The 26,965-nt window shown below is 39.5% G+C and overlaps 1 protein-coding gene across 14 annotated transcripts in view; it reads right to left on the minus strand.

Annotated features, from left to right (window-relative positions):
* Positions 1 to 26,965, minus strand: part of LOC138757496 (Krueppel-like factor 3) — a 120,194-nt gene that overhangs the window by 90,476 nt on the left and 2,753 nt on the right. For 3 of the 14 annotated variants that reach the window (XM_069924945.1, XM_069924947.1, XM_069924951.1), the window contains exon 2: positions 22,063 to 22,112. The gene's annotated coding sequence lies outside the window, so the exon portion shown is untranslated. The other 11 variants (XM_069924953.1, XM_069924949.1, XM_069924955.1 and 8 more) reach the window with 9 other exon arrangements.

Below are 26,965 nucleotides of genomic sequence, written 5' to 3' on the forward strand. Positions count from 1 at the left end.
AAACACTCTAAGAACATTGAATTTGCCTATTTAAAGTAACCTCCACCTCAATCCGGTTCCACTGTTTCCATCACTGCCTGATGGGAATGAAGGAAAATGATAAGGGAGGCAACATGTGCCTGGAGGAGGAGGAGATTTGGGAGGTCCAAAATGAATACTTTGCATCAGTATTTACAAGTGAAAAGGACTTTGATGATGGTGAGGTTGAAATTGAACAGGCATGTGTGCAGGACAATGTGGAGATTAAGGAAGTGGAAGTGTTGGATCTTCTTAGAAACATCAAGATTGATAAGTCCCCAGGGCCGATGCGATATACCCCAGGCTGCCATGGGAAGTGAGAGAAGAGATAGCTGGGGCAGTAGCTATGATTTTCTAATCCTCTTTGGACACGGTGGGGAGGGGGGCGCTGGAGGATTGGAGAATGGCAAATGTAGCCCCCTTGTTTAAAGAAGGTAGTACGGAGAATCCTAGGAATTATAGATTGGTGAATCTTATGTCAGTGGTGTGCAAACTAATGGACAGGATAGGATCTATAAGCATTTGGAGAAGTACAGTCTACTCAAGAATAGTCAGCATGGCTTTGTGAAAAGAAGTCATTCTTCACGAGTCTAATTGAGTTTCTTGAGGAGGTAACAAAAGAAATTGATGAGGGTAGGGTAGTAGATGTGGTCTACGTGGATTTTACCAAGGCATTTGACAAGGTCCCCCACGAGAGACTATTTCAGAAAGTCATAGAATCAGTGGAAAATTAGCTGCATGGATAAAAAATTGGCTTGTAGGAAGAAAGCAGAGAGTCAGAGTGGAAGGAAAGCATTCTGCCTGGAGGTCGGTGACTAGTGGAGTACCGCCGGGTTCTGCTTTTTGTGATTTTTATAAATTACCTGGATGAAGAGGTGGATGGATGGGTTAGTATATTTTAGAATGATATTAAGCTCAGAGGAGTTGTGGATGGAGCTGAAGGTTGTCAAAGGTTACAAAATATAGACAGGATATAGAGTTGGGCAAAAAAGTGGCAGATGGATTTCAATCCAAATACATATGAAGTGATGCATTTTGGAAGGACAATCCAGAAGGCTGAGTACAGGGTTAATGGTCGGTTATTTAATAATGTGGATAAATAAAGGGTCCTTGGGGTCCAAATCCAAAGCTATACATCCTTCAAGATCCCTCAAGGCCTATGGGATGCTGGGATTCATTAATAGGGGAATTGAATTCAGGACTACAGAGGTCAAGTTACAACTCTACAAATCTTTCATAAGACCACATTTAGAGTATTGTGTTCAGTTCTGGTCACCTCATCATAAGAAGGATGTGGAAGTTAGGGAGAGGGTGCAGAGGAGATTTACCAAGATGTTGCCTGGATTGGGGAAAAACCCTTATGAAGCAAGGTTAGCAGACCTGGGTTTTTCCACTTTTGAGCGAAGAAGGATGAGAGGAGACTTAATCGAAGTCTACAAGATTATGAGGGTGGACAGCCAGCACCTGTTTCCCAGGACAGGATCAGCAAACATCAGAAGATAAATTGTACAAAGTGAAGGGAGGAAAGTTTAGGGGAGACATCAGGGTTAAGTTTTTTTAAAAAAACAGAGAGTTGTGGGTGCCTGGAATGCCTTTCCAGGGATGGTGATGGAAACTGAAACATTAAGGGCATTTAAGAGACTCTTAGGCAAGTACATGGATGAAAGAAAAAATAGAATGTTATGGGGTAGGGAGGGTTTAGTACATTTTTTTTTAAGGAAAGGATATATGGGTTAGCAGAACATTGAGGCCTGAAGGACCTTTACTACGCTGTGTTGTTCTATGTTAACATGCTCCTGGTCTCACTTTTCTTTGCAACCTCTCTCCTCTTCTCCCACTCATGTGATTTCCTCCATTTTAACTAACCATTTCTCTCTATGGATGCTGCCAGTCCTGTTGAATCTCTCCAGCTTCTCATTTTTTTGCTTAAAATTCCAGCATCCACAATAGTTGTGCTTCTCTGCTCTTAGTTAGGTATCTGGAGAACTTTGTTTCCCAGAGTTGAAGACACTGGGGTTGAAATTCCTAAGAAACTTTGGCAGCTATAGTATTATTCTCCTTCCAGAGAGTGAGAACAGAACAATTCCAGCACACTGTATTGCTTTTAGGTAAACATTGCTTTGAATACACATTACTCAACAAGTTTATCATTATCAGCCTTACTATAACGAAAAGTCTTCAGAACTTAAGTGCACTGTTGAAATAGATGGGAAAGTCATACGTTGCCCTTCCAATCTCTGAAATAAATTTCATGAACCCCAATCAAAAGTACATATTTGGGACCTTTGAAACATTCTGTATGAGGAGCAGCTTTCCCCATTGAAATATTCGTCTCCTACAACTCACATATATATATTTGGGATAATTTACAGTGGCCAATTTACCTATCAACCCCCTTGGGATGTGGGAGGAAACTGGACCAAAAAAAGCCATTCTGTTTTGGTGAGGGGATGAAGGAAGACAAGGTAACTGGAAGTAACCAACCTCTTAATATGACATCCCAAGTTTTATAAATAACTTTATGAAGAGTTGTGCAACCCTCTTCCTATTAAATCATGAGATTTGCCCATCTCAGTAATGCAATTGCTTTACAGCAATTTGATTGACAGTCATTTCACAGTTCCTGCTCCTTGACATCTAAGATGTATGGACTGGGTAGTTGATGGGGTTTGGGCTAACCCAAATACTCATGAATCTCTTTCTTTAAGCAAAAAGCACATCCATGTAGTCATTAGCCCAGGCAGGCAAAGCATGGATCCAAGTCCCTGAATGGCTTGGCTAAATTGGGGACTTGCTTTGCATTCAGAGTGACTGGCAAGATCAGAAAATATTTCAGAGCGTATCCATGGCACACAGAATAAAATCAGAAGATACAGTATATTAAGTTCTGATGGATGACATTCCCAGAAACGTTTTATCTGCTACTGTAACTAAATATAAAAAATGATGTAACCATTTATGGATTAGAAGTTTGGATAAATTCAAACTATTTTTTTTAAATTATGTTTCAAATCATTCACATACAGTATGTATATGTACAAGTGCAGTTAACTTGGAGTAAAGCGAAAGTCTGCAGATGCTGTGATTATAGCAAATACACAGAAATGCTGAAGGAACTTAGCAGGTCTTGCAGCGTCCATAGGAGGTAAAGATATATTACTGATGTTTCGGGCTTGAGCCTTTCTTCAAGGTTTGAGAAAAAGGAGGTAGGTGCCTGAAGAAATGAAATGGCAGGGGAGAAATGCAGACCCACAGATAAAAGGGGAAGCGAGTCTCAGTGAGTATATGATCGTCTCCTGTGTATCTCTAGGCCCTTTTATAGAGTAAAAAGAAATGCGACCATAAAGGGAGTCTCCACCCTCACGTCGCTGACCCTACCCTCATATCGCAAGTGGCTCCAAGATGCTGACTCCGATCCTTCTTCAGGCTTGTGCCAGAGGTTGAGCGGAGCGCTCCACCTTGCTTCATAAATGTACTGCCGCTGCAAGTGGCTGGCTAGGGGCGGGCTGATAATGTCACAATGACGCCGTCCACCTGTGACCCAAGACTTCATATTTACACGCAAACATAGCGGTATATCAGATGCGTGAGAATGAGTATCCATGGCACAATCAACCATATTTAGTAATTAATGCAGATTTTGGAACTGGAATATTGTCACCCCTTGCCTGTTCCTGACATGTTTGGACACAGATGAACTTTTGCCCAAACCAGTCACGCTCCACTTTGATTTTGCTGCATTCCCACTTCACTGCCTTTGTTCTCTTTTGCAATTAGTCTTACTCCACCATCGAGGTAGTCAAGAGCACCAAATTCCTTGGTGTGCACCTAGCAGAGAATCTCTCCTGGTCCCCCAACACAAGATCCATTACCAAGAAGGTCAAACAACACGATTACTTCCTATGGAGGTTGAGGAAAGTTCAGCTTCTACCCTCACTACATTCTACAGGGGATGAATTGAGAGCATCCTACGTAACTGCATCACTGCCTGGTTCGGGAACTACACCATCCCAGAACTCATGTCCCTGCAGCGGATAGTAAAGACTGCTGATGGGATTATTGGGGCCTCTCTCCCTACCATGATAGACATTTATAACTGATGTTGTTGGCAGAAAGATATAAAAATTGTGAAGGTCTCCACACACCCCACCCGCAATCCATTCTCCCTCCTGCCATCCGGGAAGAGGTACTGAAGCGTTCAGGCTCTCATGACCAGAATGTGAAGCAGCTTTTTCCCCCAAGCCGTGAGGCTTCTGAACTCTGGGGACAAAAGGTTAGCATATTAACATGATATTTATAAGTAATCTATTTATAAAAAAATTCTAATGTAATTCAGCATGTAAATAATCAGCTACATGGTCACTTTCACTGTACACTGCAATGGCTATGGTATGAATGACAAAAAAAACACAACTTGACTTGACTAGACTTAAAGCTAGAGGTTTGAAGATGTTGAGGAATTACAATAACTAGCCAAGTCAAGCATTCTTTATTGTATTTTATTAGGTTTGCACTGAATAATCAGGTCTGCTTTAAAAATAATCTGTGATATTCTGAGCATGACAAGACATGAGTGACAATGTTGTAGAGTCTGTTTGTCATGGTAACATGTCCTTGACGCTTTTGGTGTGCTGTAAGAGGTGGTGGCTCTGCACTGAGTGACAGCCAAGGCTCCTGCATAAAGAAAGATCTCCCCCGTCACTCAACCCCCTCTCCCTCCATGACCCCTCCACTCACTCAGGGGGAAGGGGGCTGGACAGGGTTTAGCAATGCAGAAACCTCCAGCCACTGTTCCACTTCCAGCGCCAAGCCGGAGGGGCAGATCCAGGAAGAAGGCGGTTCAATGGCCATCTTTGTTACCCATAATCTCAGCGGTTCCAGCTGAGTGGGGGATTATGGGTAACGAAGACAGCCATTGTTCGCCACGTATTTATGCCATTATGTTGACAGGCTGCACCACGGCAACAGTTGCCCCACCTACATTGGCTCTGGAGGACACATCGAGGAGCCACTCAGCATAAGAGCAACGCTGGAGTAGCCTTTTAGGGCTGCTCTATGAAAAGGTAGGTGCAGATTTTTCTGCGTGGATGGAGCCAGCCTCAAAGCGGAGGCCTCCTTAAAAAACACCTTCTGAAACATATCGTTTGCAACTTCCCCTGCTCAGTTCAAGAACTGATGTGACAGGAACTGTGGCTTAAATCATCCCTTGCTACTGTGCATTACAATACCTCAGTACTCCCACATGCCAAGTTACATTTTGCGTATCTTACTGCACAGCAAAATAATGTATTTGCCCTCTGATGTCAATATAGGTGTGGTACATTCCTCAGTTTACTACACTTGTTCATTGTGTCAGATCCTGATCTTCAAAAGAATGCTGCCATTATTCAAGCGACAAAGCCAACCAAACACCCTTTAAGCTGTGAATGTACTTCTTTCAGAATGCCAAGTGAGAATAATTAATCAATCTGGGGATTGCCCCTTGAGCACTAGGTTTAAACAGATTGCATACTATATCTCGCATAGGAAGAGGTGTCTGAGCATGCACAGGACAGGTTGATACCACAGCATAAATGCTTCTGGAATTCCTGTGCTCCAGCAAATGGCATGAAGAAATTTGAGTGATACCTGTTTTCATGTCTTTCAGGGAAACTCAGTCTCCAGACTTGTGCATCCTGCAGTGGTGTAATTATTGACATCACTCCAGTTACAAAGCCATTGTGATGTGGATTGGAGGTGATGGAGATGTTTTTTGTGGCCTTTTCAGGGAGATATGATCAGTTCTGTGTGGGCATTGTACAAGACAGCTAAAAATTTACAAGATGCCCACCTCATTTGGAGAAACATTAAACACGGAGTCATGTTATATGGCTAGTACAAACCCTGACAACCTCTCCATATCTGTACAATATCTGTAACTAAGCACATGCTTTAATGACTTACTCAATATGACAACAATATTTTATCTCTATGTTGTGACAATGAAGTAATCAAAATTTTCTAAGGAATAAAATGCATATGAAAGTCAAAATGTTAAACCTAAAAATTTATACAGGTGTGGTGAGGGTCAAAGAATTACAATTTTTAGGAAGTGGCTTAACAGGAAAACAGAGGGGAGTGGAGTGGGTAGCATGGGAATTCTAAAGAGGAGGGCAGCTGACATTAATAGGATGATGGGAATCATGAAACACAAGAACCAAAGGAACACAGAGAACACTGACTCACAGTGCTGGGTGAGAGATTGTATAGATCGGGTGGGGCAAGGATTTAAAACACGGATGTTAAATTTTAAAAGTGAAGTGTTGCTGGACAGGAGCCAATGAAGTCCATAATGGCCAAGACTAATGGATGAATGGGATTGAATGAGTGTGAAAAGTTGGAAGCAGAGTTGTGGATGAGTTACGGTTTACCAAAGGATGGGGGAGGCTGGACAGGACAGAGTCTCATGGAAAGAGCTACATTTAAACACAGCTTACACTGCTTTTTAGATGCTCTTGGTCAATTATTCAATTTCATTGTCTTTTAATGGCAGAGAACATGTAGTTAAGAAATAATTGTTTTGTTCCATGGACACTCAGCGATTCTGGTGAGGCTCTCTTTTGCTTCTCTTTCTCTGACTGTAAGGGGCACCGGGCAATAGCAAATCTTTGTCTGCTTTATGGTAGACTAAAAGAATTTTCTTTCACTTTTTCAGTTTTATTACACGACAATAAAATAATTTTGAATTTTTAAAACATTTCTCTGCTGCTGAATCACCATTAGTAAAATGACTTTGGTCAATTGTACACTTCATTTTGATTATGATTCTTACAGGTTTACAAGCATTACCTATTCAGTAACCAGATATATTTTTGCATCCTGTTCCTTCACCTGTGGTGAATATTTTAAATTGAATTAAAGGAGCAACTGAGTCATTTTTAAAAAAAATACTGGAATACATGGCCACCTGCGTGAAGAACTTTGTTTGCCAAGAAAATACTCATTTGTGCTTCAGATTGAGAGCTCACCAATGTCATGACCTGAACTGTGCTTCTGGTTAGTCATACAAACGTCACAGCACGTTGTGCCAAGGCAAAGCTTACTTCTATCCTGTGGGGAGCAGAAGTGTCCTGCTTATTATGAATAACCTGAAAAAAAGTTTGTAAAGCAGAGGAAGTGGGTTGAAGTCTTTGGATGAGCAGCAATTGAAGCTGCTCCGAAATTTTTTTTTAATGTTTCATGGACTGAAGGAGACCGAACTTATTTTAATGTAAATTGGTTTGATTCTGACTGAGGTGCATGGTACATCATAAATGGAAAGAGTTAATTTTGTAATATTATTCCTTCCCTGTGTCAATGATCCTAACCTCATCCTCTCAATTTAGTTCTTTGACACAGCACAGCCAGTCATTGCTGCAGTATTCTAGCCACCCAGAGCAATCTCCGCATATGCACACATCTTCATTCTCAGCAATTATACTAGGGGCATTGTTATACAGCCATGGAATAGGACATTTGGCCCTTCATACCCATTATTATCATGCCACCTATTCTAATCCTATTTCTCGTCACTTGGTCCAAACCCTTCTATGCTTTGGTGATTCAAGTTCTCATCCGGATATTTTTTGGGAGGGACTCTTTGTGTAGTGGTTAGTGCAATGCAAATACAGCACCAGCAAGCCGGGTTTGAATCAGATGTTGTTTTTAAGGAGTTTGCATGTTCTTCCCATGACCTGCATGCTCCAGTTTCCTCCCACCTTCCAAAACCTACAGTGTTAGTTGGTTCATTGGGTATGATTGTGTGGCATGGGTTTTATTGTGAAGTACCATTAATTTTTTTATTATTTAATTTTAATTGTTATGAGAGAAACATCCTCTACCATCTTCTCAGGCAAGGTGCTCCAAATTGTAACCACCCCAAGTAAATACAAAACCTCAGATCCTCTCTAATCCTTTTATTCTTCACCTTACATCTATATCTTCTTGTTTTAGATAGATCTTTTAAGGGGAAAGATTTCTCATTATTTGCTTGATCTTTGCCCCTCCTAATCTGGTACAGTTTATCTTTAATTGGGTACCCTACCAGTCTCCTCCACTCTAAGAAAAACAAACCTGGCCTATCCAGACACGCTTCAAAACTGCAATAATTTATCTCAGGCAACGTTATGGTAACTATCTGCTGCACTGTCTCATAGAGCCATAGCATGGGACAGGCCCATTGGCCTAACTAATCCATGCAGATCAAGTCGGCATTCTGGGCTAGTCCAATTTATCTGCATTTACTCCATGTCCTTCTAAAACCTTCCTATCCATAAATTTGTCTGAATAGCTTTTGAATGTCAGACCTGGGCCTCCTTGCACGGTTTCCTTGAGCAGCTTGTTCCAGATATGGGCCGCCCTCTGAGTGAAAAAGATGCCCCTCAGCTCCCTCTCAAATCTATCTCCTCAAACCTTAAAACTTAAATCCAGGCCCTCTTATTCTGGACTCATCTTCCTTGGGAAGAAGACTTCGAGCATTCACTTCATCCATGCCCCTCAAGATTTTATCAATCTCTCTATCACCTCTCAGCCTCTCCAGCGCAATCAGTGTTGGATTAACCTAGTAGCAAATGCTACGGGCCCCACATTTTCAAGGACCCCGTGCTAAATACTTGCAAGCCTTTATTGTGTATCCCCAACATTGTTGCACATTGCAATTGTGATAATAAGCCCAATCTACATTTTACATTTCTTCTTAAGCTGGAGGGTTTTTTTTTGCACTAGAACTATTAATGCCAATTGTCGAAATAAAGTACGTGTCCTGTACTTGGCCTCAAAGGGGTAAATCTGCTTCTCAAACAGTCTAAATGTTACCCAGAACAACATGTGAAGGTTGAATCAGATATTTAAAAGCAAAGTGAAGGATCGACTCTGAAATGTAATTAGTCTGAAGTTGATGGGAAGTGTGAAGCGCTAATGAGTCTCAAACTCCATCTAACTTACAAAGTTCAAGGCAACAAAACCTGGGGAACTAATTCTGAATATTAGAGTTTCATCCCAGGGTAATGTCTTGATGTGGTTTTGCACACAAACAAGAATGAGTTCTGTTGGGACACATCCAATACTGAAGGCAGTAAGAACATAATGCTGGGGAAAACTCAGGAGGTCAAAGAGTAAAACACAAAAGTCTGCACGCACTGTGATTGAAGTTTTTACATTGTGCTTTACTTTAATCAAGGTGTCATTGTGTTTTAGGTCAAACAGTGTACTTTAGGTAGGAAATATAAAGTTCCATCTCCCCGCATAGTGCTGCTACAAATGTTTATTCAATTCCTTCATTCTCCCAGATTAATTTGCCACTAGCCTGTTGTTGGAGATGGAGGGTTGCAGCAGCTCTGGCAGAAGGGTTGGCGGTACTTTCTGCCGTCTGACTAAATGAGCAGCGGTTTCCTGAGTAACATGGAGTGGGGATGGAATCTGGATGAACTCCATGAAAGGTAATGCTGCCGCAGTCTTGCTGTCCCCCTCGTGCAAAGCATTGCTGCCTGCTGGTCAGCGCTGCGCTGGCCTGAGAGGGGAGTTTGTGTGGAAAGACAGACAGATAGGGTAAAATTACAGCCATGGAGATGAGATACAATGCAACAGGGACACAGAGTCAAGAAAAGTAACAAATACAGGGCTAAAGGTTTTGCATTTAGATGCACGAGGCAGAAGATGTAGAGTAGATGACCTTGTAGTACAGCTACAGATTGGCAGGTGTATAGCAAATGAAAAAAAATGTATTACTTTACTATGCAAGTAAAGATTTTGTGTGTGTTAATATTTATGTATATTTTTTTTAAATTTAGGGCCCCTTTATAACATATGCTACAGGCATACCCGCACTGGCTTAATCCGGACCTGAGCACAATCACTTCCTTCCTACATTGTGGAGATTAGTACTCCACTTGTGGCCAAATTAAAGTTTCATAAAGTTGTACCTTTAAAATTCTCTGTCAGGCCCAGCAATCTCCACCCTGATAGAAAGTGATATGTTGGAGGAGGACTGGGGGTGCTGGTGGGGGGGGGGGTTGATGGAGTGGAAGTTAAAGGTTTCTGTTCTCTTGAATCACTTTAGGCCCTGTTGTAAATTTCTGACAATGAGAAGCACCTACAGATTCACATACCTTTGATAGTATTGACGGAAAAGCAATGAGTATTCTGAGTATTTTTCATGGCATTTTAAACACTGCACATCTGCTTTTGCTCTTGTCATCTTATGTTTGGTCCTTTGGATCTGGGGAGTTGTGAGTAGTGGTGTGTTGATGGAGAGGATTAAAGCAACACTACCTTTCCAAAGTCGCATCATCCTTTGACCAGCAAACACTATTGCATAATGTCTGAAATGACTCTGGAGGTATTTAATTCCCTGTCTGCTTCACTATTGGAAGAAAAACTTAACAGATGCTCATGCAGTACTTGGATAACTTCCAAGGTTTCCTAGAAACAAAGCCAACATAATTTAAAATGTATTTCTCTCTTTCTCTTGTTTGCTAAAGTAACAGCTCAGAAATCCCTATGTAGAGTTGAAGATCTCACTGCAGATCTTTCAAGTCAGTTTTATATTGAACGTTAATGGTCAAAGAAAAACGAGTAACTTTCATTCAGTACTTTTGTACAAAGTGATACTAGACCATGACTTAGGAGGATATGAAAATGTACAGCCCTATTACAAAGCAGTTCAAATGCATAAACTTCATTGAACTGCGAGCATTTCAAGGATCTGGAATTAGTCAACTTAAAGTTTAAACAAAGGTTGGATTTATATTTAAAGCTTGGATTTATATTTAAAGCTTGGATTTATATTTAAAGCTTGTATTTATATTTATTGTATGGAAAACTTGTGCTGTTGTTAATGTATCATTTAATAATTTTTTTTTCTGAAACTATGTTGAGCAACCTGTTGTAGTTACAGCTAATTAGAAGGATTCTATTTCCCAGGTTGGTGCTATGTAAAAGATCATATGTTGAAATATACTAATATATTTAGATATATTTAAGCTAATCAGATATTCGACATGGGGCGACACAGTTGGCATAGCGGTTAGCGCAACGCCTTTACAGCACCAGCAATTGGGACTGGCGTTTGAATCCCACACTGTCTGTAAGGGGTTTGCACATTCTCCCTGTTTCTACATGGATTTTCCTCGTGGGCTCCAGTTTCCTCCTAACATTTGAAACGCACTGGGGGCTTGTAGATTAATTGGGTGTAAATTTGGCAGCACAGGCTTGTGGGCCAAAATGACCTGTTACCGTGCTGTATGTCAAAATGTAATTTAATTAATGCTGAATGGTTCCCCTTTTGTTAAGGTTATCATAGTTATATTTTTCCACTGCTATTACACTTGTTGCATTTCAACCTTGTGCACAAGGTTGAAATGCAAGAACCTCAGCAGGTCACGCAGCATCCACAGGAAGTAAAAAGCAGTTAACATTTTGGGCCCAAGTTCTGATCCTGCACGACCTGCTGAGTTTCTTTTGCACCGTACAGTCTTTGTGCACTGTACCTGACCCCAGCGTCTGCAGATTTTATCTTTATAATGCTATCAGAACTGTCCTTTCCTGTATTAACTCACTGCTCCATCAATCTTCATCTTAGCTCATTGGTTTCATTGTATTTCTGAAGTAATTTGGAAAGATTTATTGTTAAAGGAGGCAGAAGACAAAAGCAAATTTGTCACAGTGATGTCACCTGCCATGGTGGCATAGTACATTTTAATGAAAGTTACATTATTATCATGTGCATCTGTAAAGAAGAAAATGGCTAACAAAACTTTGTTAAAAAATTACTATTGTAGCGACCCATGGACTGCACCTTGGGCTGACACAGGAAATGGCTGTTGAATGTGGCGACCGGCAAAACATCATGCGGGCTGAAACACCCCTGTCCATAGGCCGCTGGCAGAGCGCTGAAATTGGCCAATCACTGCCAGTGGATCACAGGAGGCCCAATTGGGGACCGGGCATCCGAGAAAGCCAATCGGCAGCCGGCTCGCTCAAGCCACACCCTGGTGGTGACACTGCCGAGCTGACTATAAAAGTCAAAGCTGCCACTGAATAAACTCAGTGTCGAATACACTCTACTGGAGTGTGTGTGTGTCTTTCTTCTCCTGTGGATTTGAGCTACAGCCTTAGGGCTATAATCGAGAGCTATAACCTATCTGTAGCCGTAGTGACCTCGCTACACAAAGTTGCTTTTCTAAAAGACTCCCTTCTGCTATTCCACTCCTGCCTTTCATAGATTTTATTTTATTTTTTTTTTTTTTTAAATATTTTATTTAAAATTTTAAAACCACAATTACATTCAATCAATAATGAATTACATAATCCCTCCCTCCTTCCCCACCACCCCCTCCCTCTCAACTACCCCAAAAAGAAAGAAAGAAAGAATAAAAGGAGATTATCAAATAAATATATAAATTCAAATCAACCACCGTGAAACCAAGAACCACTACCAGGACAAGCTATTGAGAGCTTAAATTTTCAAATCAACATGTTTCAGATATGGGCTCCAAATTTCCAAAGACTATGTTATATTTTTCCAATAGGAATACAAGATTTAATTTCAATATGCCATCATTGAATCCCTAAATCCATATCAGACTTCCAAGCAATAGCGACACATTTCCTTGAAACAAGCTAATGTAAAAATTCAATTTGATGCATAGTTAATCTTAATTTTAAACATCTTAATATTTCCCAACAAAAATAATATTGGGTCCAACAGAAGTTTTACCTTAAATATCTTCTCCAAAAATTACTTCAATTTGTATCCAAAACGGCCAAGTCAAATGAAAAAAAAGAATGGATCTCTTTATCACATCTAAAACATAACTCTGATATTAAATTAAATCTTTTTAATTTTTGAGGAGTTAAATATAAATGATGCAAAAAATTATATTGTACTAATCTTACATTAATAATTATTGTCATATTATCTTTACATGACATTATCCAATCATTTTGATCTATTGTTCTATCTAAATCAATTTCCCACCTTAATCTTGATTTATGAATATCTGATTTGGACATTTTCCTTTGAAGTAACTTGTACATTTTTGAAATAGTGCTTTGGGAGATCTAAGCTGGCTGACAAAGGAATTAACGACACAAGGAAGTTTCCAAATATGCTTAAAAAAATATTATAAACTCTCATGACTTTTCTTCTGCTAAATGCAACCATCGACATTCAGAATACTAAAAGAACCTGCTGGAAGATTTCGGTGTAAAAAGATATGAACGGGAATTCCCGTTCTGGCATTCTACCTCCTCGACTCCTAGTAATTTTCATGGATCGCTTGTGGTCTAAACAGTACTACAGGCATTCTGTGAATAATGGGCTAATGAATAGGACATCCAGGTTTTGACAATACCGCACTTCAGGTATTCTGATTAAACTCGAGGTGTGATACGGATACTTGAAGTTTTGGTAATTCCTGTGCAAATGGCCACTCTGGGAAGGTAGGGAGACACTTCAGAATGGAAAAAAAATCACACATGTTCTCTGTAAATAACACAACAGGGAGAAAGAGGATGGTCAACAGTTCAGGTCTGTACCCTTCACCATGACTCTTGTGTCTCCATTGAAATGAACCAATTGTTTGTTTTTGACAAATCAATTGATTTACATCCTCTGGCAAAATGGAGAGTTATTTGCACTCCCAACTAGTCGCCTGTGAGAAAGTGGAACTGTGTTGTCGATGGAACCATTGACATCTGTGTGTTGAAGAGACTGGGGAGTTGCACCTGGTCAAAAGCTTCTTTATTATCAGGGCCATTGCAGATGGAGCTACATGTTGTGGTGAACAGCATCACTTAGGGCTTAATTATGGAAAGAATATCACCACTAGTGTATCTGAGACCACAAAAAAATATAAGATGGCCTTGGCAAAGGAGAAAAATCAAACAACTACAGATGATGAAAAGTTGAAATAAAACAGAATTCTGGAAACACTCAGTGGAGCAGGAAACTGTGGGGAGGGGAAAAAAAATCTATGTCCATAGATACTCCCTAATCTGAGTCTTTCCAGCACTGTTTTTTTTAATACCATTGAGATACACTGGTTAAAACAGTTGCATCTGCTCTCAATTTGCATGTGGTCTTCATTGAACTAGGGAAGATGGAGAGTGTGGAGTGTGTTTCGGTGTTACAGAAAGTAGTGGAAAATAATTCTGCAGCTGATGTTGACCCAGGTTGCCTCATTGATACTTAGTTTTGATCTTTACTGAATCTGATACATCTAAACAAGATGAAGAACAAAAACTCTAGGAGTGAAGATGGGAATTCGCACACATAAAAAGATGCTGCCATGGATAAATACACTTGTAACACAGAGATTAGTGTGGATGAGATCAAGCAGGCATTTTTTAAATGGTGGTTTGCACTAACCCAGCTTGGCTTCTATATCCTTCAAGGCTCAGACAGCTCAATCATTATGACTGTGCCACAAATCCACTTCTGGTGATGTCTCTGCTACTTTTAGTGCTCATGGTTGAAGATGCCAGACTTCATGGGCAGTTGTTCGATGCTGAAAGTTTCCAAGGCTACTGCATCTAACTGCGCCCTACCATACCACTTGCTTTGTTGGGTCTGCCTGCAAGTGACGGTGGCGACAGAGAAGCCTGGGATGCTGCCTGAGTGAGTATGTCCACTGGAGGCTGTTGTTTACTGGTCTCCCAATTCCACAGGTGATCTGGGTGTCAGGGCTGGGAATGCTTTGTCTTGTTTGGTGCTTGGTTTGATGCCAGAAAACACATACGACTTCATTCTGGTTACTGCAAGAGGAACTCAGTGGGGTTGAGCAGCATCAGTGGGAGAAAAAGAATTGTTGACACTTCTGGTCGGAACCCTTTATCAAGTCTTGACGAATTCTGACCCAAAACATTGACAATTCCCTTTCTCCCACTGATGCAACTCAACCTGCTGAGTTGCTCCATTGTGGTAAACCATTGCTACTGACTGGACGCTCCTCCAGAGACCAATCCTACCGGTAGTCCCTTGCAGGATACCCTTTTACTTTTGCTCTGATCAGTCAAGGTGGACGGTTGTTTGATAGTGATCTGGTCTTTAGCTATTAAAAACCTGATTGTTTCACCACTCAGCCTTTTGTGAACTATTGATGGTACATCATCCAGAACTTTTCTTTTAGCTCTTTATTCAGATTACTGTTTTTGAAGTAATTTGTTGCAACAGGCAAGAAATTTGACAGTGTTTTCCCCTGATGGACATTAAGTGAAGAGGAAGGGTTTTACAACAGAATGGTTTACTCCAGTCGCCATTATTGGTATGAGAATTAAATCAAGATTAATGTAATTGATTCAATATAAATTTGCCAGATATCAAGGTGGGATCTGGATTCAAATGTCAGTCTATTCTTCTACACCTCTCCCCTTCTTACTAGTCCAGCAATGTAACTACTCCCAGAGTTCTAGGTGCTATTAATGCAAACAAACAATCCACCTTTTCTTCTGTTAATAAATGTTTCTGTAGAACTTTACATTCCTATCTTTCCACACCCAGCTCTTTGGTTCTTTGTTAACTTGCCCAAACAAGACAGAAATTTGGGATTGTAACAATCGTAACACACCCATTCCCATATAATGAAACCAAGCAGCTACTTCAGCATGCAAGTGAGGTGTATGACAAGGCAAAGCCACTAAAATCTATCCAATTTGTCACAAGACATTAACCTATTGGGTCATGCACTTTTCTACAGCTAACCCTGCCACAAGAAATTAATTTGACTTTAATAGCCATTCTGCTTACATCTAAAATCCAATTTACATATCAAAATAATAGTTTTAATTTTTTTTATATTACAGTTTAATTTTAAATTTAGATGTATAGCATGGTAACAGGCCCTTTCAGCCCACAAGCCCATGCTGCTCAATTACACCCACTTGACCCACAACCCCTGGTACGTCTTTTTGAACGGTGGGAGGAAACCGGAGCACCCAGAGGAAACCCATGCAGAAACAGGGAGAACGTAGAAACTCCTTACAGACAGAGCCAGTTTCGAACCTGGGTCATTGGCACTGTAACAGCATTGCGCTAACCACTAGGTTAACCGCGCCGGCCCAGTGAAAAATACTTCAGTGAAAATTAATCAAACATATATAGACATACACAAAGAAACAGAACTTTATCATGCTTCAAATCACAGCAGCTTACCAATAATTAATTCAAGGAAAAGCATACTTTGAAGAGAGTCTTTTTGAAGTGATTTTAAGCTTTGGAATAATCTAATTGAATGGATGATATACACGAGGTCTAAGCTTACACTTCTAAAAGTAGATTCAATGGGACACCAACATCAATAACCCACACAAATAACAAGCATTTATTTTTAGAATTTGTCCAATAAATTCAAGAAAACTTGAAGAAAACTGGGGCCAAATGTTGGTTTCAAAATATACTCAGACTCCAATCCTTATGTTTCCACAAAGAACACATCGAATAAGCTGTCGCAATTTACAATTGCAGAACACCACAGCAACAAGAATTTGTTTATAGACTTTGTCTGTTTGGTACATATAATTGCCATATGATTTGTATAGATTCATATTATTCATTATATCACCAGAAGCTCTCACACCAAATCATGAATTTTTCAACATTGTCAACAATTATGGATGCTATTTTAGGGGACTCAAAGATAAAACAGCAAGAATGCACATAACCTTGATTTTAGTAAGGAAATATATGCCAAGGTAAAATAACTAAACAGAATGAAATGTAAGTTCTAAAACATGCCAGCCAAAAGAGTTTACAACTCCATGGTCATCCTCCAGTTTTTTTCAAAATCTAGTTTTCTTGTTGCTGCCTCAAACCTCTCTCCTCCACCCTCATCTCCAAGGCCTGTGAGCTCAGGCTGAGGTCACTGGCCTGGATCATTCTGTGCAGTGTCCACTGCATCCATATTCCCCATTGGGGCGAGAAGTCTAGATGAAGCTTTCCAGCAAGCCACTGATTGATGCCAGGCCCTGCAACAGTACGACCAAGTTACAAGCTGAAGTCATAATTCCTTTAAAAAGCTTTTGACAGTGAGCACACCTTACCTCTAGCTTTTCAGAATGTCAGCTTAAATTTAGTCATACAGCACATCTGGTTACATCATTCAATTTTTCTTCATTTTTCTGAGCCTCTCTGATATTTAGGTTCTAGCAGCAGGATACTGAGAAATAAATAGGCAATTGGAGCCCAACTAATAAATTTGGGACTCTTGCAATTGTGCAAAAATCTGAAAACATCCCTGTGTTTGTGCTGAGAAATGGTAGCAGTTCTGTGTAACATCACTAACAAAACCAAGTCATACCAAACCCAAAGTTCACCTCCACTGCTTCATCTTTTCTGTGGTCCACATGACACAGAAATGGAAGTAATGGAATAATGTGAAGCAAAAAGCTTCTCAAGTGATGGTGGAACTACACTCATTCAAGAAAATGAAGACTATTCCATCATCTTTCTCAATTGTAGAAATTCAAAGGTTTTGTGGAACTAAGTGCATTGTCACAGATTGCCAAGTCGAAATATTTAAGAGACTGGTTTAGTTTATTTCCATCCAATGCTTGCAGTCCCCTTAGATGTTGAGGCCAGATGGAGAATAGTTAAACTGATCAATGTCAATGACTTGGCTGATGATTAAGATGCAAATAATTAGCTAGTCTGGATTTGCCCTTTCGTTGGTGGTCAGGACACTGATTTTATGGGCTAACTGTTGTGCTAACTGTAGATAATTGAAGCCCACTTCTCATTGTCTTTGTTGGAATCCAATCCTCTTAACATCCTGTACCTTCTGTGATGGTGGGAATCTCAGGAGGAAGTCAAGATGGATCATCCACTCCGTACCATTGGTTGAAGGTGGTTACAAACACTTGTTCTATACATTCATCTGCTGTGATGTCAGGGTAGTGATAATCATGGAGACTACATTTCCCATTAATTGTTTGACCACAAATGTAGGATTACTCAGCTCCACTCTGACATTCTGATTCATGCAGTTCTGTACTGTCATTTCAGGAACACCTGGTTCTGCTCATGTGTGTTCTACATCTCTCTTCATGGAACCAGGATTATTCTGCTGGAGTAATGATAACAGTGGAGCACTGGATATCCAAAGTATAAAGCTACAGACTGTGAAATACATACCAATCCTGCCGAGAGCTCACTATGCCTCAGTGTACCACCATTTTGGAGTTGCTAGATTTGGGCTGAATCCATTCAACATAGAAGAGTCGCAGTATGCACCACAAAGTGGAATATGTCCTAATTGCAAAGTCAGGCATTTGTCTCTGTGTGCTCATGTGGTTATCACATCCACCAAATCAATTATGGACAAATTGCAAGTTCAGCAAGTCGATTCAAGAAGACTTCTACTTTTTGCACCTCTTCAGATTCAGTTTGGCAGCAAAGTCCTTCAGCTTAAGGTTGCTCAGTAAATAGTAGGTGCAATTGAAATAGACTTCAAAATTACTGACCAAGAATACATTCTATGTCCTTACAACCATCATTACCACATGTAATGCTGCCTGATATTCTTCTCCAAAGCTGGATGTTTTATACGAGTGAGTAATGGAAAAAGCCTGCAAAAATTTGCAATGTTTTCTTTTCAATTTACATTGAGTTTTTAAAAAAAATATCAAGGATGGTTCAAAATGGAGGAGAAACAATTCAATCAATTGAGGGTAGGCAGTTATCACCAAGTGGTTTCCTTGCCCATGTTTGTTCTGATGCCACGGGTATGAATTAAACTCCTTCCTACCTGTGTACCACTGCACTGTCAGCTCTGATCTATCTTGCCTACCCATGGAACAGGACAAACCTCAGGAAGGGGATGAAAAGTGTGGCACCTTCAAGAGGTCTAATTCTGAGAATGACTAAATGAGCACTTTGGGAAGTCTCATTTTGGGAAAAAGTTCACAAACAGTTTGTAGTCTCCAACTTGCACATGCTCTGATGTTGGTGATGTGCAGATACTGTTTGGAGCCTGCAGCCCACTGAATTCAGGTAATGCTCTCAGCAATGATGTCCTTGAAGCCCCAGTAATTTTCATTAATTATGAGAGATTCTAACTTGAACACAGGTATTCTGCAGTTGTGTATGTCAGCAGCTGTTTGGTCTGACTGGGGCAGCTCTCCAGTTCTGATGCAGGGTGTGAGATGCTTCTGAGGAGGACTTTGCATGGTTGACTGGGCTGGGTGTGTGCAACCTCAATCAACTGAGGGTGAGTGATCCAATCTTACTACTGACTTGCATGCCACTTTGACACAAGCAGCACACTTGCAAGTCCACGGACATCAGATTTCCTTCTAGTGAACCAGATGGTTTTTGATCGTAAAGCTATATCGTCATTGTGTGAACTTTATTTATATTTATTCAACAGACCTGCAGGATCTGAACTTGAATCCCTGAATTATTAGCCCAGGTCTCTGCATTATTAGTCCAATAATACAACCATGATGGTGCTGTAACTGTATTCCACTTAATCGTTCCACCAAGTATTTATAGGTGCTTCACAAATATGCCGTCCGCAATGCTTGTGCACATACAATTTAGATCATATTTCTCTTTCCTTCTAATGAATGCATCCCATTATAACTTATTTCAAATAGTGAAGTCAGAATTTTTTTTTAAAAACTCAAAGTAAATTGAAAAGAAAACATTGCGAATTTTTGCAGGCTTTTTCCATTACTCACTCATGTAAAAACATCCAGCTTTGGAGAAGAATATCAGGCAGCATTACATGTGGTATCCTGTCAGCCATCCTTTCCCACCCAAAAACCTCTGGGGAGAGCACATGAGCCAGTTTCCCTCAGACAATACCCTCCCTTATCAGGACAGACTGCTGTCTGGTTTCCTGTCTTAAACCCACACTTAAGATTGGAACAAGAATACATCACATCAATAAGCTTGCTAACCAGTTTCTCTATGTAAAACACATTTCAAAACATGTTTCTGTTTGACTATAACTATTCTTTGTTTATAGCCTGCAATATTTTCAAGCACAGATCATCGAGTAGCATCATAAAACATGGTCCATATTTTGAACAACCATTGTATAATGTGAAAGTACATCTGCCAAAACAATTTAATGGGAATCCCAATAGATTAGATTGTTTAGAAATGAGTGTACTGACCTCTGTTGGAATCATCAATTTGACTGCAGCCAAGCTATTTGCACCAAAACTGTGATCCAAATTTTATGATTGTCTGACACAGGAAAGAAGCTACATTCATGTGACCTTTTAAACTAATACTAATTAGTGCAACCTTATTATCAGCTAATCATTAACAGTTGAAAAACATTAAGAATGACACAGAAAATAGTATACACCTTCAATTTATAGCAGCCTGATGAGCATTCACTTACAGATGGACAAAAAAGATCACCTATCCTGTTATTCATTTGAAAAGAAGCATGAGAAACATGCATATTGTAAAGATAGTAATGTCTCGATGAATAGCCAGCTACAGTATTATTAGAAACACTGTACTTTACAACCTCATAGTTGTTTTAAGAGAGAGAAAAAGATGGTAATATTTTGGGTTAAGGCCTTTCCCCAAACCCAAGAACAGCTCCAATAAATTATTTGAACCTAAAAAGTTTTTTTTTCCAGAAGCTGACATGTTCTTGGAATATTTTCTCCATTTTCACCATTTTAAAAATTTTTAACTCCAGTAATATACATAGCACATTATAGTTTAATTTGCGATAATTTGTGATACTGAGAAAAATTAAGAAGCCAAGATTCTCACAAATTAAAAGATCATACCATGATATTATTCATAGTGCAAGCTCACCACAAGTGAAACCTGGTTTCTGAGTAAGTTTGAATGCAACAAATGTACAACTATAAATGATGGCAAGTGGATTACCATGATAAATTAAGTTTGCTGTTAATATTCTTGTTTTTATATGTTATCAAGATTTCTGCTTTGCAATGATAAAGAAAGCCCTGTATCTGGTCTCAATTTGACTCCAATATAGCCATAAAGTTAGAAAGGGGCATCAAGTCCATAGTAGCTACTTTCAGGTGGCCAGAATACCTGACTGTAAAGTCGTCTATTCTACCCCAATGCAGTTGTTGGGTGGCCACCTGAAAGTGGAGAATCTGGCCAGGAGGAGGATTTACCTAACCCTCCTCCTGTAAGTATATTCTCCGGCTCGGAGAATCCCCCATTGCACCTGAATGCAGCAGTGGGTCTACAGCTATAGTCCACAGAAGTCTGTGTTTGCTCGGATGCAGCTCTCCTTCAGCCGGCACGTTCAAGTGACAGAAAGGCTTCTTCTCTGTGGCCACCTGAACGTCCTAGCTGCACTCCCCCAGCTGCGTCTGCTGGCGCATTATCTGCGTCCAAGCACCTGAATGCGGCTAGTGAAAGGATCATATAAAGCTTTAAAGCACAAGAACTTTCCCAGTGTGGCAATTGTACTCTGCACTCCCATATGTTCAAAGTGTGAAGATAGGAACAGGAGTTTACACATGCTTGTTGTTTCATTAACCATGCAAATTCTATTTCGCAAACTAAGTAGAGGATAATTACAGAAAAATAAGGAGAATATGAATTTATCAGTGTTTACATAGAAACTAATTTTTTAAAAATCAGCCAAATTATTTACGCTCTCCAAAACATCTTTACATTCTGTGTCTGTGATCTAATATCTCCCCAGAGACCCCACGTTCACCTTAAGCAAACAAATGCATTACGCATATTAGATTTAAAGGGATATGATTGCATCACCAGACTCATGTAACCAGTCATCCCAACATACTAAAGTTGATCACCAACTATATCAGCAATCAATTACACGAGTCAGCCCAAACAAATCCTCTGAATTCATTAAAGATTGTTCCTGGTTTGCAGGACCCACACATTGAGAACCAATGGGACAATATCACAATAAAACACTTAACGTGCAAGAGCAACTGTAAAATAACTTAACAAAAAGTCTTCATGAGTAGCTCAGTAGCAAATACACAGTTATATTTGGAGCAACACAGCCTTCTCCCATGTAATGTACGAGGTAATCACAACCAAATACCTACCCTGTCTTCCCTCAAACAATGCTGCCTCTTTCTCAGTCAGTAGTTGCTTTCTGACAAAGAAAAGACAAGTAAATGTTAACATTTAAATTGCAACACAACAGAAAAATTAACTTAAAATTTAAAGTATATGAATCTGACTTCACCAATTCTTCATCAGCATAAATCTAACTTACAACAACTGGATACTTCCTTCATTGGTTTTAACATCCAGTCAGAAAGAAAGTAGTTGCAAAGTGCTGCTTGATCGACTCCTTTAGATCAATCCACAAACTGTTATCTAAGGAGTGGTTTCATCTCTCCAGACTGGAGACCACCAGGGAGAAGTGACCATCAGTAGAGAATGTGTCAACAGATAATAGCTCTGGGGGGGGGGGGGGGGGTGAGGAGGGAGGAGCTGGGGACTGGGTTAGGGCAGGGACAAGAGTTGCAGCTCCTCTGGTAGAAAACAACCTAAACAGGAAAGAACATTGAAATAGCACTTGGAATGCATGACGCAAACCTTAGCCTTGAAACAAAGAGCAGGAAACTGCTCTGGCTGGCTGAGGTGGAGTTAAACCAGGGAGAAGCATTTATACATTCTGTACAGTCTTATTTACATGGGCAGCTGGGCTAGTTTGGGTCATGGAGCTTTGAGGAAATGATCATTTGGCTGCTTGCCATTTTAACTCTGACTGACGTCGACCAGTGTCCTTTAGTTATGAGAAGCATTCTTTTAAATTGCAAGTTCAGCTATAACCTACTTTTTTGGATATTGCTACTGTTTATATATGATACCTAATGGGAAAATACATCCATTCAAGAAAACAAATTTTCTTTCAGCTTATGCAGTTCAGTTAAACCTTGTCTGCAGTTCCTGGGAGTGAATGAGTCCCTTTTTCAACAAGGTAAAAATTATTTTGCTTCTGGTGCCTGTAAACAGCATTGGCACAAATTTGGGGATGCAAAAGATAATCGGGTATTTATTAAAATTATTCCAATATTCAGTTTCTTATTTCTCCAAAGAACCTTTGAGTTACAGATATTTAAAAATGACATTTTTTTCCCCTTGTGTTGGCAAATATTTGATAGCTGCTTCTACACAAAGAAGTTAATCAAATTCTTTGAGAAAGACTTTGCATTTGTATTGCACTTTTCATGACCTTTTCATGGCAATGAAATATTTCTGAAGTGTGATGACTGATTCAGGATTGGAAATGCACGAACACAAACACGAGGGTATAATTAAGTGCTGATAAGCCATATAAATTTCTAAATCACTCTATCACATTAAGTTCTTTATCACCAACTCTAACATACCTGCATTGGCGCTTTCATTTGCTACAAGTTTTAGCATGGTCATTTATAATGGGATAAATTAACATTTATTGGATCATTGAAAACTGCATAGTTTTTTCGTAACTTTAAAAATAATTAATGTTTGGACCACCTAAATTTAAGAAAATCCATTAACAACAATGTGGTAAACCACTGTTTGTAATATTTAGCTGTCAGGGCACACCCCTTTGGTTGATTGTACCTGTGGCTCCTCCCACAGACTCCTGAACACAGGTGACTGTTCCACAGTTCCCTCCCCAGTTCAGGACAGTCGACCAGCATGGACAGGCCTCCATTCTATTGCTAATAAAAGCCTATCAGTTTTACATAACTTCTAGTCTTTTGGAGTTACTGATGGTGCTTCCCTGGCAGGGAACAAAGGCACTTCCTCCAACAGTTCAACTTTACAGCATTTAGCCACCTCTCTCAGCCTGTTGCCAGTCTGCTCAGTTACACCCTTAGAGCTGGCAACAACAATATACTATATGACACATACTTCCAAGATAATATTAAAACACACTGCAGACAAGAAAACTCAAATAAATTGTAAGAACTTAGTGTATCTTTCTTTCTTTAATACTGTATTCAATTTCATCGTGAATTAGTTCAAATTAAGGCCAGGTGTAAAATAATTTTTTTTTCCCCTGCAAGATGCAAAGGCTTATTTTGCTTTAGTGATCTGAATCAAATGCATAACGCATGATGTTCATTCGTGGTTACCTCCACACCTAGTTTGGATATGACCTCTAGAGGGCAGCAACAATTAATTAAATGGGATCATTTGTCAGTTTTGGATGCAAGTACCTTTTAAAATGCGTAACGCCCACAAAATTTATAAACAAAGAGTAAATGACAGGAATACCAGTCAGACAATATTTATTGCTCCCGTGAAGCTGTATCCCTAGCTCAGGCCCATCAAGGTTTTCAGTGGGTCATGCAGCTTTTCATTGCAATTAAAAATACAGTAATACATATTCCCTTCTTAGTATTTTTTCTCAATGAATTGCTCTTGTTGAGTTTTTTTTACTTGTTTCTTGTTTACAATTTCACTTGGGAATTTATTTAATTGTAAAGTATTTTGTTATCTACTTCATAAAAATCCCCCAAAACATTGGTAATTGAAATACACTCCATGTAGACATGTCTATGCAGAAGCTAGACAATACATTAAATTTTGGGGGCTTGGAAAGTATGAAGAAACTTTTATATTTTTGATGTGGTCATGTTCATTTGTAGGGAAGGTTTGAGGCACAAGGTTAATTTGTAAATGGAGTTTTTTTTGTGCTGTGCCAGTGGCTGGTCGAGTTGGATGGACCTGGCTAGTTGTTAATGTCGTAACTTGATCTCTTAAAAATATTACTGCCTGATTACTGTCAGACACCTAAAAATGCTTCCCCCCCACCCCCACTATACTTGTTTGAATGCATTCAACATATTAATATCAAAGATTTGGTATCTTACAAGCAGGGCATTATCTGAAAATGTTAAAATGTTGTCAGATCACCTTGCTTAAAAGGCTGCCTACTATTGCATAGCACATATCCTACCTATTCCATGGGGTTTTATGTGAGGCCAGCTGCTGGAGAAAAATGCTGAAAGAAACAGGGATTCCTGAATTTGTAGGCAGCGAACAGGAGACCTGGCAATACTGCTCAGGTGAAAGGTCAAGGCTGTGCTGACTTTTCAACTCATCTCTCCTATCCCTGCACATATCTTTGGTATTTTCCCTTTGGAAAGATTGAATTAGACTTTGGACTCGACTTTAAACCTTTTGGTATGACCATAGCGAAACACTGGATCAAACAAATCCTCTCTCATCCTACCCTTTCCTCACTCATGAGCAAAAAGCTTAATGCAGGACAGAAACCATTTCAGACTATATCAAAGTAGCTGTACCTACAGGCTATCTATGTTTGTACAGGGTGACAGTCCAAAGGTAACATTTCTTCAATTGTCTACAATGCTAATTAGGGAAAAAAAAATGAAGGCTGTAAAAAAAAAATGGGTAATATAGTGAAAAAATATAGAGTGCAATTAATATGAAGGCAACAACATTGAATTCTTAACAACCTCTGGCTCAAGCTCCGATGGATTGAGTACCCCACTGCACTCGATGTAACTCTTTAGTCCAGCTCTCTGGACTTACACTTTGCTCCAATGGCATTCTGATTAATCAAACCAAGACATGAGTGAAAATGTGGGTGCTCAAAATTTAAACTATGCCACTCAGCAAAAAAGTATCACGCAGGTATTAATCTGTCCTTGTATTGACTACACTTTCTCCTGATGCCGTGCTATGTACAACAACTTTTGTCAATAAACAGTTCTGCTGGCTCCATGCTATTAACCCGATTATTCCCACAATGCATATCAGATTGAAGCTTGCACCCGTAAAATCTGTCAACTGAGAATCTTCAAAACAGAAAATGTGATTCCAGTAAACAATGTAGATATGGTGGAATATTAAATTATAATGTGGATATTTATAGAATAATGCTTTTAGAGCTTCACCTACTGAAAATGCTGAATTTAGACTAAGCAACAACAGCAAAAATGTACATTGCATGTTTAATATAGTAAATGGAGGAACATACATACAATTTGACATCGAGGGAGAAAGGTGATTTAAAGTCCAGTTTTTTGGGAACCTTTTAAAGGAGAGGAGATAGACAGAGAATAAAGTGGTTTAGGAAGGGAACTTGAACTCTGGGCCTTGGCATCTAAAATCTAACACAGGTGGATCTTTTAAAACAAACTGAAAAAGAGGTTTACTTTCATTTGTCACGTAGAATTCTTTATTGATGTCTGATTAGGCACATTTTTCTGGCATCTGATCAAGTCCTTAACATACTTTTCTTTCACTGTCTGATCTGAAGACTTAATTATCAGAAAACATGAATTAAGATCAAAATATTTCTCAAACCTATAAAATGCAGAAATATGTGAGAATATATCAAATTTTGGAACAAAACTAAAAGCAAACTAAATAATTTTCTTAGAACCTTACAAACCTGCACAAAATCATAGTCAATAATTATTATTTTAATTCGTTAAATTCCCTTGGAAAGATGTACCACACTAAGACAACACAGCAATGATTATAATTGTCAATTGATCTTCATTCCCAACTTCACCGTTCATTGTTCTTCAGTCATGATATCTCATGGGGGGGGGGGGGCCTCAGCTAGAAAGAATCTTCATAAATGTTAGTGTATTATGAATGAGAATTATGTTATTTTCTACAGCTGGATTCAAGTAGAAATATTCTTTCGAGGTTGGAGCATATTGGATGTTCCAAAGATCGATCTTAGGATTTTGTCAAGCTTAAAGACATAATACTATACATGAATAGAATGGTTAAACTCTAATTTTCTGAGCCAATGCCCAATCCTTTAAACCTTCTGCAGTCTCACCACTCTGCTAGAAGATTGGGATATGTGCTGATATAGCTGTCAGCACTCAAGTTATGTGCAGCAAATGTCACTGATCTTCATGTGTGTTATATGTAGTGGGTAGCAACAGGTGAGAGAAATGTGTGTTCTTATATCATTTGGGCTCATACCCGGAGGTGCAGCCTTGTGATTATGGG

The sequence above is a fragment of the Narcine bancroftii genome, chromosome 3 (genome assembly GCF_036971445.1).
Source record: "Narcine bancroftii isolate sNarBan1 chromosome 3, sNarBan1.hap1, whole genome shotgun sequence".
In the NCBI taxonomy this organism is placed as follows: domain Eukaryota; kingdom Metazoa; phylum Chordata; class Chondrichthyes; order Torpediniformes; family Narcinidae; genus Narcine; species Narcine bancroftii.